Below are 10,695 nucleotides of genomic sequence, written 5' to 3' on the forward strand. Positions count from 1 at the left end.
GGTTTCCGTCTATACACCATCATTTACTAGGTGTATAATCTAGGTCGAGTACCCTGCTTCTTTATAAAATGGGCACAGCTTCTGTTGGGAGCATTAAATGAGATAATTTATTTAAAGAATTTAGCACAATGCCTGGAACACAATAGAAACTCAGTAAATGTTAAGAGTGTCTTCAACCCATCTGAGTTCTTGAGAAACATCTTTAAAGTGGCCATGGTAAATCATGTACCTTACAGTGTGAAAATAGCAAAAGTAGCACTAAATTAACTATGTCTGTGCAAGTTATTCTGTGAAAGTCTTTAAAATAAACCTTGTATTATATAGTGCTTACCTGCAAGAAGCTCAGTATACCCCATCAATGACCCTATGTTGTTGTTACTATCAACTAATAATTTGTCAGTGTCTGCTTCTGGTTCAGGAATCTTGTATGTATCTTCCAAAGGATGTCATTTCTTTCTTTTCAATGATTATGGTTTTGGAACAGGAACAAAGAAGTCCTGGATTGTCCTCCAAGTAGAACATTTCTTAAAAATCAATCCATGGGGGCTTCCCTGGTTGCACAGTGGTTGAGAGTCCGCCTGCCGATGCAGGGGAAACGGGTTCGTGCCCCGGTCTGGGAGGATCCCACATGCCGCGGAGCGGCTGGGCCCGTGAGCCATGGCCGCTGGGCCTGTGCGTCCGGAGCCTGTGCTCCGCAACGGGAGAGGCCGCAACAGTGAGAGGCCCACATACCGCAAAAAAAAAAAAAATATATATATATATATATATATATATATATATATATATATATATATATATCAATCCATGGTCTGCCTGCACCCAAAATAACTGAATCACCTTTAACAGTTTTAACAGAGTCACCTGTATTTTTACCAATGTTTGAAAACGTTTGGGAGGCATGTAGGGTGACAAATTGTCCCGGTTTTTCTGGGACTGAGGGGTTTCCCAGGATGCAGGACTTTAAGTACTAAAGCTGGAACGGCCCTGGGCAAACTGAGATGGTTGGTCACCCTAGATACATGTGAGTATATAGTTTTTTTTTTTTTTTTTTTTTGCGGTACGCGGGCCTCTCACTGTTGTGGCCTCTCCCGCTGCGGAGCACAGGCTCCGGACGCGCAGGCTCAGCGGCCATGGCTCACGGGCCCAGCCGCTCCACGGCACGTGGGATCTTCCCGGACCGGGGCACGAACCCGTGTCCCCTGCATCGGCAGGCGGACTCTCAACCACTGCGCCACCAGGGAAGCCCATGAGTATATAGTTTTTGAAAGATGTTCTTGATGGGTGTTGGCATCCTGGGTTTCCTCATTTCTATTTGCAGTATTTGTGTTTTTGTTAGGGGGTGGTAGCAGAGACCATGGGAGAGTCAATGAAGGTGGGGTGCATTACCAGTCACCAGCCTATTGATTCTCAGTCCCAGCCCCATACTTCTCTGCTCTGCTTGCAATACTGGAACATTTCTCTCTTGCCATTTGGCTCGGTGTTAAGCTTCATCAGTAGAGGATGCTGGAGGGACATTAGAGGGAGAAATGTTAGAGAGAAAGAGCTCTTTCCCCTCACTCCAGAGTGCTTCTCTCAGCTGGCTCTGCAGTGCATGGTGGCCTGCTGTGACTGGCACCTCTCTGTGCGCTGAATTAGTTGCATTTCCAGCCTTGTTAACATCCCTTGTGAAGTTAAGACATCATCTGGGAAGGAATGGGATCCCAAAGCTTGAAATAGGGAACATCTGCTTGGACCCAGGTGAAATTGACCATCTTGAACATCCAAGTCACCCTGAGCCTCCCTTGGCAGTGGAAGCAGCTTGCCCTCCTGTGTCTGAGGAGACTGGTCATCCTTTGCTTGAAAACCCTGTGAAACCCTCACCTGGAGCAAGCAGGCGACTTAAAAAGAACAGCACAGGTCTGTGCTTCCTGATGGGTGGCAGTCTTCCAGATTTGTGCCTTCCTTCGTGTTCTGCCTCGACATAGAGGTAGGTAGTGGCTGCTCCCTGTATCTGCTGTTTCTGTATATCAGAATTTTCTTTTTCCCCTTGTAGGTAATATCCTATCATGGTTAATCAATATATTTTTTTCCTTGTTCAAATTACTATATGGTTTCTGTCTCCTGTTTAAGTCCTGACTGTTACAGTGTGATTGTGATAGCAGGGATGGGAGCAATGGGTAGCGAGTGGCTGGCTCCAGGGCGGGCCTTAAACTGCAGGTAGTGGGGTTGCCTCTGATTTGGACCCTTATTATCTCTGGCCCTTTACTCTTGCACTACCTTCTTGATTCTCTTCATCTGAGACAACCCTCCTGAAGTCCCAGTAGGCACAAATCTGGAAGCTGAAACCAGCGTTTCTCAGCATGTAGTCAGAAGACCATCTGCACTGGAGTCCGTAGGGGATGCTTGTAAATATGAAGATTCCAGGCCCCCCGGTAAGTCTGGGGCAGACCTAAACATTTTTTTAGTTTGCATTTTTAACAGTGCCTTGTTTCATTTTGCAAGAAGCTTCACGAGTTCTCTTTACCTTTTCCAGCTGCCTGCTTTATTCAGGTGGTTACTTTTCCACCCAACAGTTATCTCATCCCCTGGATGGCAAAACTGATACTTACTGTACGTGGTGGTAGCTCTTAGAAATGATTCTGGGTGAGGCACACAATGTAGCCTGTTTTCAGTTGCTGATTTTCACACCAGACTCCTGCCAAACATTCAGTCACCTGCTGCTGAACTCCTGAGAAAATCCAGTCCAAGGCAAATAACCGCCATCATGCTAATAGTTCTCAGTGAAGGTTTCATAGAGAAATTCCCAGCTCACGTCTCAACTGCCAAAGGCTTAGCATTTCCTGGCTTGAGCGAGGAGGGTGTTTGTGTGGAGGTTTTCAAGTCTCTGTCAACTTTAAACATTGTTGAGGGAGAAAGGATGCTTCCCCAGACTCCAGACAGGAACTCCTCCTGTTCAGTGCCCAGCGTGATTGCAGGTGCTGCCAGAGATAAAATCTACCATTGAACCATAGTGTAAAGGTTATGAGGTACAATTAAAGAACAGTATAATTGGATGTGAAATTGTGGAGAGCAGACAAAAATCCAGGACAGGAGAGACCACTAGAGGTTATGGGCATCAGTGAAGACCTTTATGGCAAACAGGGAGTTATGTCAAGGTTTGAAAGTATGTAGCATTCATATGGCTCAAAGATGTTCTGATAGTTACATTGCCCCTGAAAAGAGTAAGCTACATTTCCACGTCCTTGTTTCTAAATAGTAGCAAGTAATATTATTAGTTAACATTTCTTGAGAGCTTCTTGCATGCCAGGTGCTGCTCCAATTACTTACATGCCTACGCTAATGTAATTTTTAGAGCAACCTTGTGCTGTAGGTAGTATAAATATTAGTTCCATTTACAAAGGAGAAAACTGAACCACTATGCTTCATGATGCCACCATGCCACTACTCTACAAATACATGGCAGAATGAAAGCCAAATTAAGAAAGGCAGGACTATTCCTGGAATGATACGTGGAGCCATTTCCTGGGACCTCATAGCTGGTTTCCTTCAGTGACTTCAAAAGTGAAGGGTTGGTAGCAATATAATCCAGCAGACCCTGGGTTATAGGTCGTTCTTAATGGCTTTACCTAGATGGCTTAGCAGATTCCGCTTTAGAGTTACCCAGCCCTCACAGCTGTGTGAACTGTATTTTTTTTTTTTTTCTTTTTGCGGTATGCGGGCCTCTCACTGTTGTGGCCTCTCCCGTTGCGGAGCACAGGCTCCGGATGCGCAGGCCCAGCGGCCATGGCTCACGGGCCCAGCCGCTCCGCGGCATATGGGATCCTCCCAGACCGGGGCACGAACCCGTATCCCCTGCATCGGCAGGCGGACTCTCAACCACTGCGCCACCAGGGAAGCCCAGGAAAGAGTTTTTTGAGATGAGGTAGAAAAGAGGCAGATCATGCAGGCCTTGAGAGGCATAATAAACATTAAATGTTAATTTATATATGGTATGAAGTATATGATTAACATTAAATACTCACTCGCCCTTTCTCCGTTACTTTCCATCTCATAGGATACTTTGAAATGGTTGTCAAATCCATTTGTTTTAAAAAGGTGAAAGATTTATGTGATCTAAAGAGAAACCAGAATATTGGTCCATTTGTTCTTAGGTGTGTCCTAAGGCAGGGATTGTTTTCTTTCAAGTGATTAGGATGCTGGTCAGAAAATAGTCAACAAAATCTTATTACTGAATAAATTAAAAGTACCTGAAATTATTAAGTTAACGATTAGTGGAATAAGTCCCCTAATGCCTTAGGAATAAATTATCCACTTTGTAGAAGCAAATCCATTATGTAAAGAGTCATAAAAGCTAAACTGATGTGCCTAGGTTGTCTTTTGCCTGGAAAGAATGAAAGACAACATAGCTGTTAAATAGAGTATTCATCTGAGGTTCCACTTACAGCTTTTCCATAGGTTGTGTAGTGCTTGGCAACCACCATTGGTTTGTCCACTTGTCAAATGCAGCCAACACCTGCATCAGGGTGGGTGCATGAATAAAAAAACATAGTAAACCTAAATCATTCCTATGCATGGAATAACACTCTGGATAAACTGGACATGTTAAAAGTGGCCTTATAGCTTTCATACTTCTAGTACCACTTTCTGGGCAGCAACCACATTTATAAGGTATGAGTCTGAAAGGATTATTCCAGGTCTTGCACCATTGTGCTCTCAGGGGCAGAAGAGTGGCTTTGCAGAGATGAGCTAGTCAATAGTACACCAGGTAGGAGAATCTGACCCCATGTAGTGAAAGCACATAGAGCTTCCATTTTTAGAAATTAGGTTGGAGATCCTGAGGGCTATCTGGTATAAAACACCTACAAATAAAAGATAAAATGCTTTTCAATAATGAATTGGCCTGTGCAAAAAAGATTTCCTCTGAGACCAGGAGTAATGTGGGAACATGAGTCCAGAGAGATGAGTAAGCTGGGACATATACACTCCTGAGTGGCCAACTGCTTGGATATTCCTGGGGGAGGGGGGAGGTGGCTTGGGACGGGATGGAGACAAAGTTCGTGAAGGGGAGTTACAGCAGAGACCTTCTGCATAAAGCTGGGACCTAGGAAGGAGTACGTACCGGGAGGGGGTGCAGAAAAGAAACCTCACAGAGGCCAACAGCAAGAAAATTTTTTTGTCTTGGCATTAACTTAGGGTAGGGAAAACTCTCCCCTGAGAATTCATGGCCACTAGCCTAACTTTACATAGGATTAAAGGCTGAATTAATACCATTTATACAATTCCCCTGTCCCCTCCCCCAAACCCAAGACCAACAAAAACCAACAACTGCATAGGCTGAGAATTTTAATTTAAGGCAGGTGAAAATTGGTAGTGCCCTCATGTCTGATGCAAACAAACACAAATCCTGCCAGGAAAATTTACACTCAATAAGACTGAATAATTCCAATATAGGTCTAATGAACATAAACACACACACACAAATCATGAAAAATACCGGGAAAGGAAGAACCATTAGCAAAAGTCAGCAGACACAGTAGAAACATCTACAAAAACTACTGGATTATTGGAACTATTAGATACACAACATAATGATGTTTAATATGTTGAAATAAATAAAAGAATGAAAAACATAAGTATAGTTTAAAAATAGCTTTGAATTTTTGATGGTTTTAAAAAGAACCAAATGTAACAATTAAAATTAAGAACTCAGTGAAGCATCTATTTCTGGGTGGGACATGGTAGTAGTGAGCAGTCACTATAATGGAAAAAATAAACAAGTAAATTATAATCTTTCTTTGAAGACACTGGAGATTTTTGGATGCAATGAGGACTAGCTTAACTAAAACCCTAAAGAAAGAACCCTTGCTAGGTGAGCTAGCTATGTTCTTCCCCAGGGACATTTTCCAAGCATGACAATGGAGAATTGGGTTTGCCAAAGACAGTGGCATCTCTACAAGGGGAAAGAGAATCCAACAGACCTTTTGACAGCCATTGGGATGGAATGACAGATTGGGATCTAGAAGAGTTCTCAAATGCATAACCAGTTTGCCCTACAAGGCATTTGCTGAGTACTAGGGCAGCACAGAAGGATAGAGGACTGGGATGGAAAGACAAGGTAAAACCTCTCAGTCTTACTATGTTTTAAAAACCAAGTTCTTAAAGCATAAAGAGGGGCTTCCCTGGTGGCGCAGTGGTTGAGAGTCCGCCTGCCGATGCAGGGGATATGGGTTCGTGCCCCGGTCCGGGAAGATCCCACATGCCGCACAGCGGCTGGGCCCGTGAGCCCTGGCCGCTGAGCCTGCGCGTCAGGAGCCTGTGCTCCGCAATGGGAGAGGCCACAACAGTGAGAGGCCCGCGTACCGCAAAAAAAAAAAAAAAAAAAAAAAGCTCTGAGAAAGAGGAGCAGCCCACAAGAAACACATGACAGGTTTCATTCTGCTGACATTTCAAACTATGGGGCACTGCATTTAATTAAAGTGGCATCCTAACCCTAGCTCAGCTCAATACCCACCCTATCTACCAGTGAGGAGGCAAGCCCTCCCTGGAGAAAAATAACATTGATTCAGTCTTCATGTATAGAATGTCTGGCATACAATTTTTAAAAATTATGGGACGTGCAAGAAGGCAGAAAAATGTGACTGCTCATCAAGAGAAAAAACAAACAAGTAGATCCACAGATAATCCAAATGTAGGAGTAAGCAGACAAGGACTTTAAAACAACGATTGTAATATTTATAAAAATAGAGGAAATGTACAAAATATGAAAAAGGGAGTATTTAAATAGGTGATTAGAAATTACATGAAAGAATCAAATGAACATTCCAGACATGAAATGTTTAATACCTGATATTACATGGATTTAACAGCAGAATGTATCCTCAATATGGTAGGATTAGTGAACTTAAAAGATGGTCAATAGAAAAGAAGCTAAGTTAAGCTAACCTAAACCCTCTTACTATATAATCCAGCAATCATGCTCCTTGGTATTTACCCGAAATGAGCTGAAAACTTTTGTCCACATAAAACCCTGCACGCAAATGTTTATAGCAGCTTAATTCATGATTGTCCAAACTAGAAGCAACCAAGATGCCCTTCAGTATAAGCAAACTGTGGTCCATCTGTACAATGGAATATTATTCAGCAATAAAAAGAATAGAGCTCTCAAGCCCTCAGAAGTCATGGAGGAAACTTAAATGCATATTAAGTGAAAAAAGCCAGTCTGAAAAGGCTATGTATTGTATGATTCCAACTATAGAATTCTGGAAAAGGCAAAACTATAGAGGCAACAAAAAGATCACTGATGCCAAGGTTTGGAGGTCGGGGGAAAGGAAGGCATGAATAAATGGAGCATGGAATTTTTAGTGCAGTGAAACTATTCTTTATGATACTATAACGGTGGTTATATCACATGCATTTTCTGTAAACATAAAATTGCTCTATACGGTCTATTAATTTTCAAAAGTGACAGTAGAAGATATCCAAGCACAGAGAGAAAGAAAACAATGGAAAACTTAAGTTGTCTGTATGGCTCCTCTATTCTTTGCAGAAATTTCGAATTTCCCTGGGTTGTTCTGTCGTATATCTATTAGCTTATATCATACTGAATCCCCAACTAGAAGAAATGTAAAAAAGAATGTTTATGCAAACTCTTTAAAAATTAATTTGTAACCACTCTACATTTTAATGCAAGGCTGGACTCACAAGAAATAAAAATGGTATCTCTAAGGGCAGAAGACAAACCAAACCAAAAGGGGAAAAAGTGTAAGAAACTGAAACCAGAGCTAGAAGCAGGGAGCAGTAAGGAAAATAAATCAGTGAGGGAAATGCCCAAATCAGCATTGGTAAGAGGAGAGTAACTCTTGGAATCACTACAAGGTGAGAGAACTAAGCCTGAGATTCCTGCGTCGGCAGGTACCTCAAAGAGAGTGGTGCCGCGTGCTAGAGGGCCTAGGCCCCTGACAGAAACAAAACATTCATCTCTGCAGAACATCCCAATTTAGCCCTCAGGATTCGTCTCCAGTTTAAAATCAAACAAATAGACTTCAAAATAAAAATATCAAACACAGAAGAAAACAAACATCCAGGTAAGAGCAAAAATATAAAAAATAGATTTAGACTCCTAAGAATTTCAGATGGAAGAATCACCAGATGTGGAATGTAAAAGACCAATGTATGAAATACTTTCATTAACTTTTAAAACTGAATTTTTAAAATAAGCACACACTAAGAAACTATGAATGACCAGGCAAATTTAAACGAACTAAAAAGAACTTTTTAAAACGAAAAAGATAACTGAAATTAAAATAGCAGTGAATAGCTTTAACAGCAGATAAAAATATATGAAGAAAGAATTAGAGAACTGGAATGTAGATGTAAAGAAATTACGCATCATGCAGCTCAGGGAGACAAGAAGTATGGAAAATATGAACGAGAGGTTAAGAGACAGAATAAAGATATGACACATGAGAGGCAGATGGAGACAATGAGGATTTTTCAGAAAGACAAAAGACAGGGCTTCCCTGGTGGCGCAGTGGTTGCGAGTCCGCCTGCCAATGCAGGGGACACGGGTTCGAGCCCTGGTCCGGGAGGATCCCACATGCTGCGGAGCAACTAAGCCTGTGCGCCACAACTACTGAGCCTGCGTTCCAGAGCCCATGAGCCACAACTCCTGAAGCTCGTGCACCTAGAGCCCGTGCTCCGCAACAAGAGAAGCCACCGCAGTGCAAAGCCCGCGCACCTCAACGAAGAGGAGCCCCCCCACTTGCCGCAACTAGAGAAAAGCCCGCGCACAGCAACAAAGACCCAACACAGCCAAAAATAAATAAATAAAATTAAATTAAAAAAAAAAGAAAGACAAAAGACATGAATTCTTAGATACAGGAAGCACAGTATAAACCAAGCAGGATAAATTTTCAAAATTCCATACTTGCATACATTATCATAATACTGAGGAACACCAAGTCAAATGGTGTCTTTAAATTGGCCAGAGATGTATCACCTACAGAAGAATGCCATACTGACACTTCTGAACACTAACAGTGGAAGCCAGAAGTCAGTGGAATGATCAGGTGTTTCATGAACTTTAAAATGCCATCAATTCTAAGTCACACCATTACTTTAAATATACCACCAACAAAGGGGAAAACATAGTGCCAATTAAACTATGACATGCACCAGAGGGAAGGTCTGAGATGCAAGAGGCGTGCAAAGTGATAAACATGTAATTTATTTTATGTCAACGTTTGTATAAAATAATGAAAACACAATTTATAGAGTTAAAAAAAACCAAAATACTGGTCCACAAAAACATGTTAAGTCAGGAAAGTGTTGATCAGAATAATAATGTTCTAAAGACCGTATATTATTATTATTATTATTATTATTATTATTATTTATTATTTTTTTTTTTTTTGCGGTACGCGGGCCTCTCACTGTTGTGGCCTCTCCCATTGCGGAGCACAGGCTCTGCACGCGCAGGCTCAGCGGCCATGGCTCACGGGCCTAGCCACTCCGCAGCATGTGGGATCTTCCCAGACCGGGGTATGAACCCGTGTCTCCTGCATCGGCAGGCGGACTCTCAACCACTGCGCCACCAGGGAAGCCCAAGACCGTATATTATTAAAGAAGGGGTTATGATTCCAGACAACTTTAAATTGTATTGCACATGCACTGAAAATGTTCAGGAGTAAAGACAAGGAAAATATAGTGTAAACCTTCCAAACTAGTACAGGGGGGAAATGGAGTTTAAAAAAAAGAAAAATTGAGCCAATCAAAAAGTGAGAAGCAGCATAAAAGAGAGAAACAAATAGCACAAAATAGCATGATAGAAGTCTTCATGTTTTAAGAATCATAATAAATGTAAATGGAGTAAACTTGCCTGTAAAAAGCAGAGATTACCGAATTAAAAAACAACCCCCCACCCCCAATCCAGGTTTATTCGGCTTACGAGACACAAATATGTAGAAAGATAGAAGGGAAAATAATTGAAAAATATATACTACTAAATACTAACCAAAATAAAGCAAAGGTAGCTAAGTTGATATCACAGAAAACAGATTTTAAGGCAAAAAGCATTAACAATAAGGATGTCAGTACATGACCAAAAAAAGTTCAACTCCCCAGGAAGACATAATTCTAAACTTTATTTGCCTAAAAAGACAGCCTCAAAATGTATAAAGTAAAAATGATAAAATCGGGGAATTTAACAATTCGTCATTACAGTGAGAGAATTCAAAACACTTCTCTCAATTATTGACAGGTCAGGCAGACAAAAGTTAATAAAGAGATGGAAGATCTGCATACAATTAACAAATTACTTAAAGGACATATATTGAAAAATAACAATTAGAAAATAAACATTCTTCTTAAGCACATATGGCACATTAAAAATAAATGGGCTGTACCAAGACATAAAATGTCTCAAAAAAACTTCTAAGGTAATAATACTTCTAAGAAAAGGTAATAATGAAAAGCTTACATTTGTGTAAGTTTCCTATTGCTGCTGTAACAAACCCAGTGGCTTAAAATAAGACTATCCCCTCACAGTTCAGGAGGCCAGAAGTCCAAATTCAGTTACTAGTCCAAATCAAAGTGTTGGCTGACTGAGCCCTGCACCCTCCAGAACCTCTAGAGGAGAATCCATTCCTGGCCCCCAACAGCTTTTGGTGGCTGATGGCATTCCTTGGCTTATGGCTGCAATACTCCAGTCTCTGCCTC

Source organism: Mesoplodon densirostris, chromosome 7 (genome assembly GCF_025265405.1).
Source record: "Mesoplodon densirostris isolate mMesDen1 chromosome 7, mMesDen1 primary haplotype, whole genome shotgun sequence".
In the NCBI taxonomy this organism is placed as follows: domain Eukaryota; kingdom Metazoa; phylum Chordata; class Mammalia; order Artiodactyla; family Ziphiidae; genus Mesoplodon; species Mesoplodon densirostris.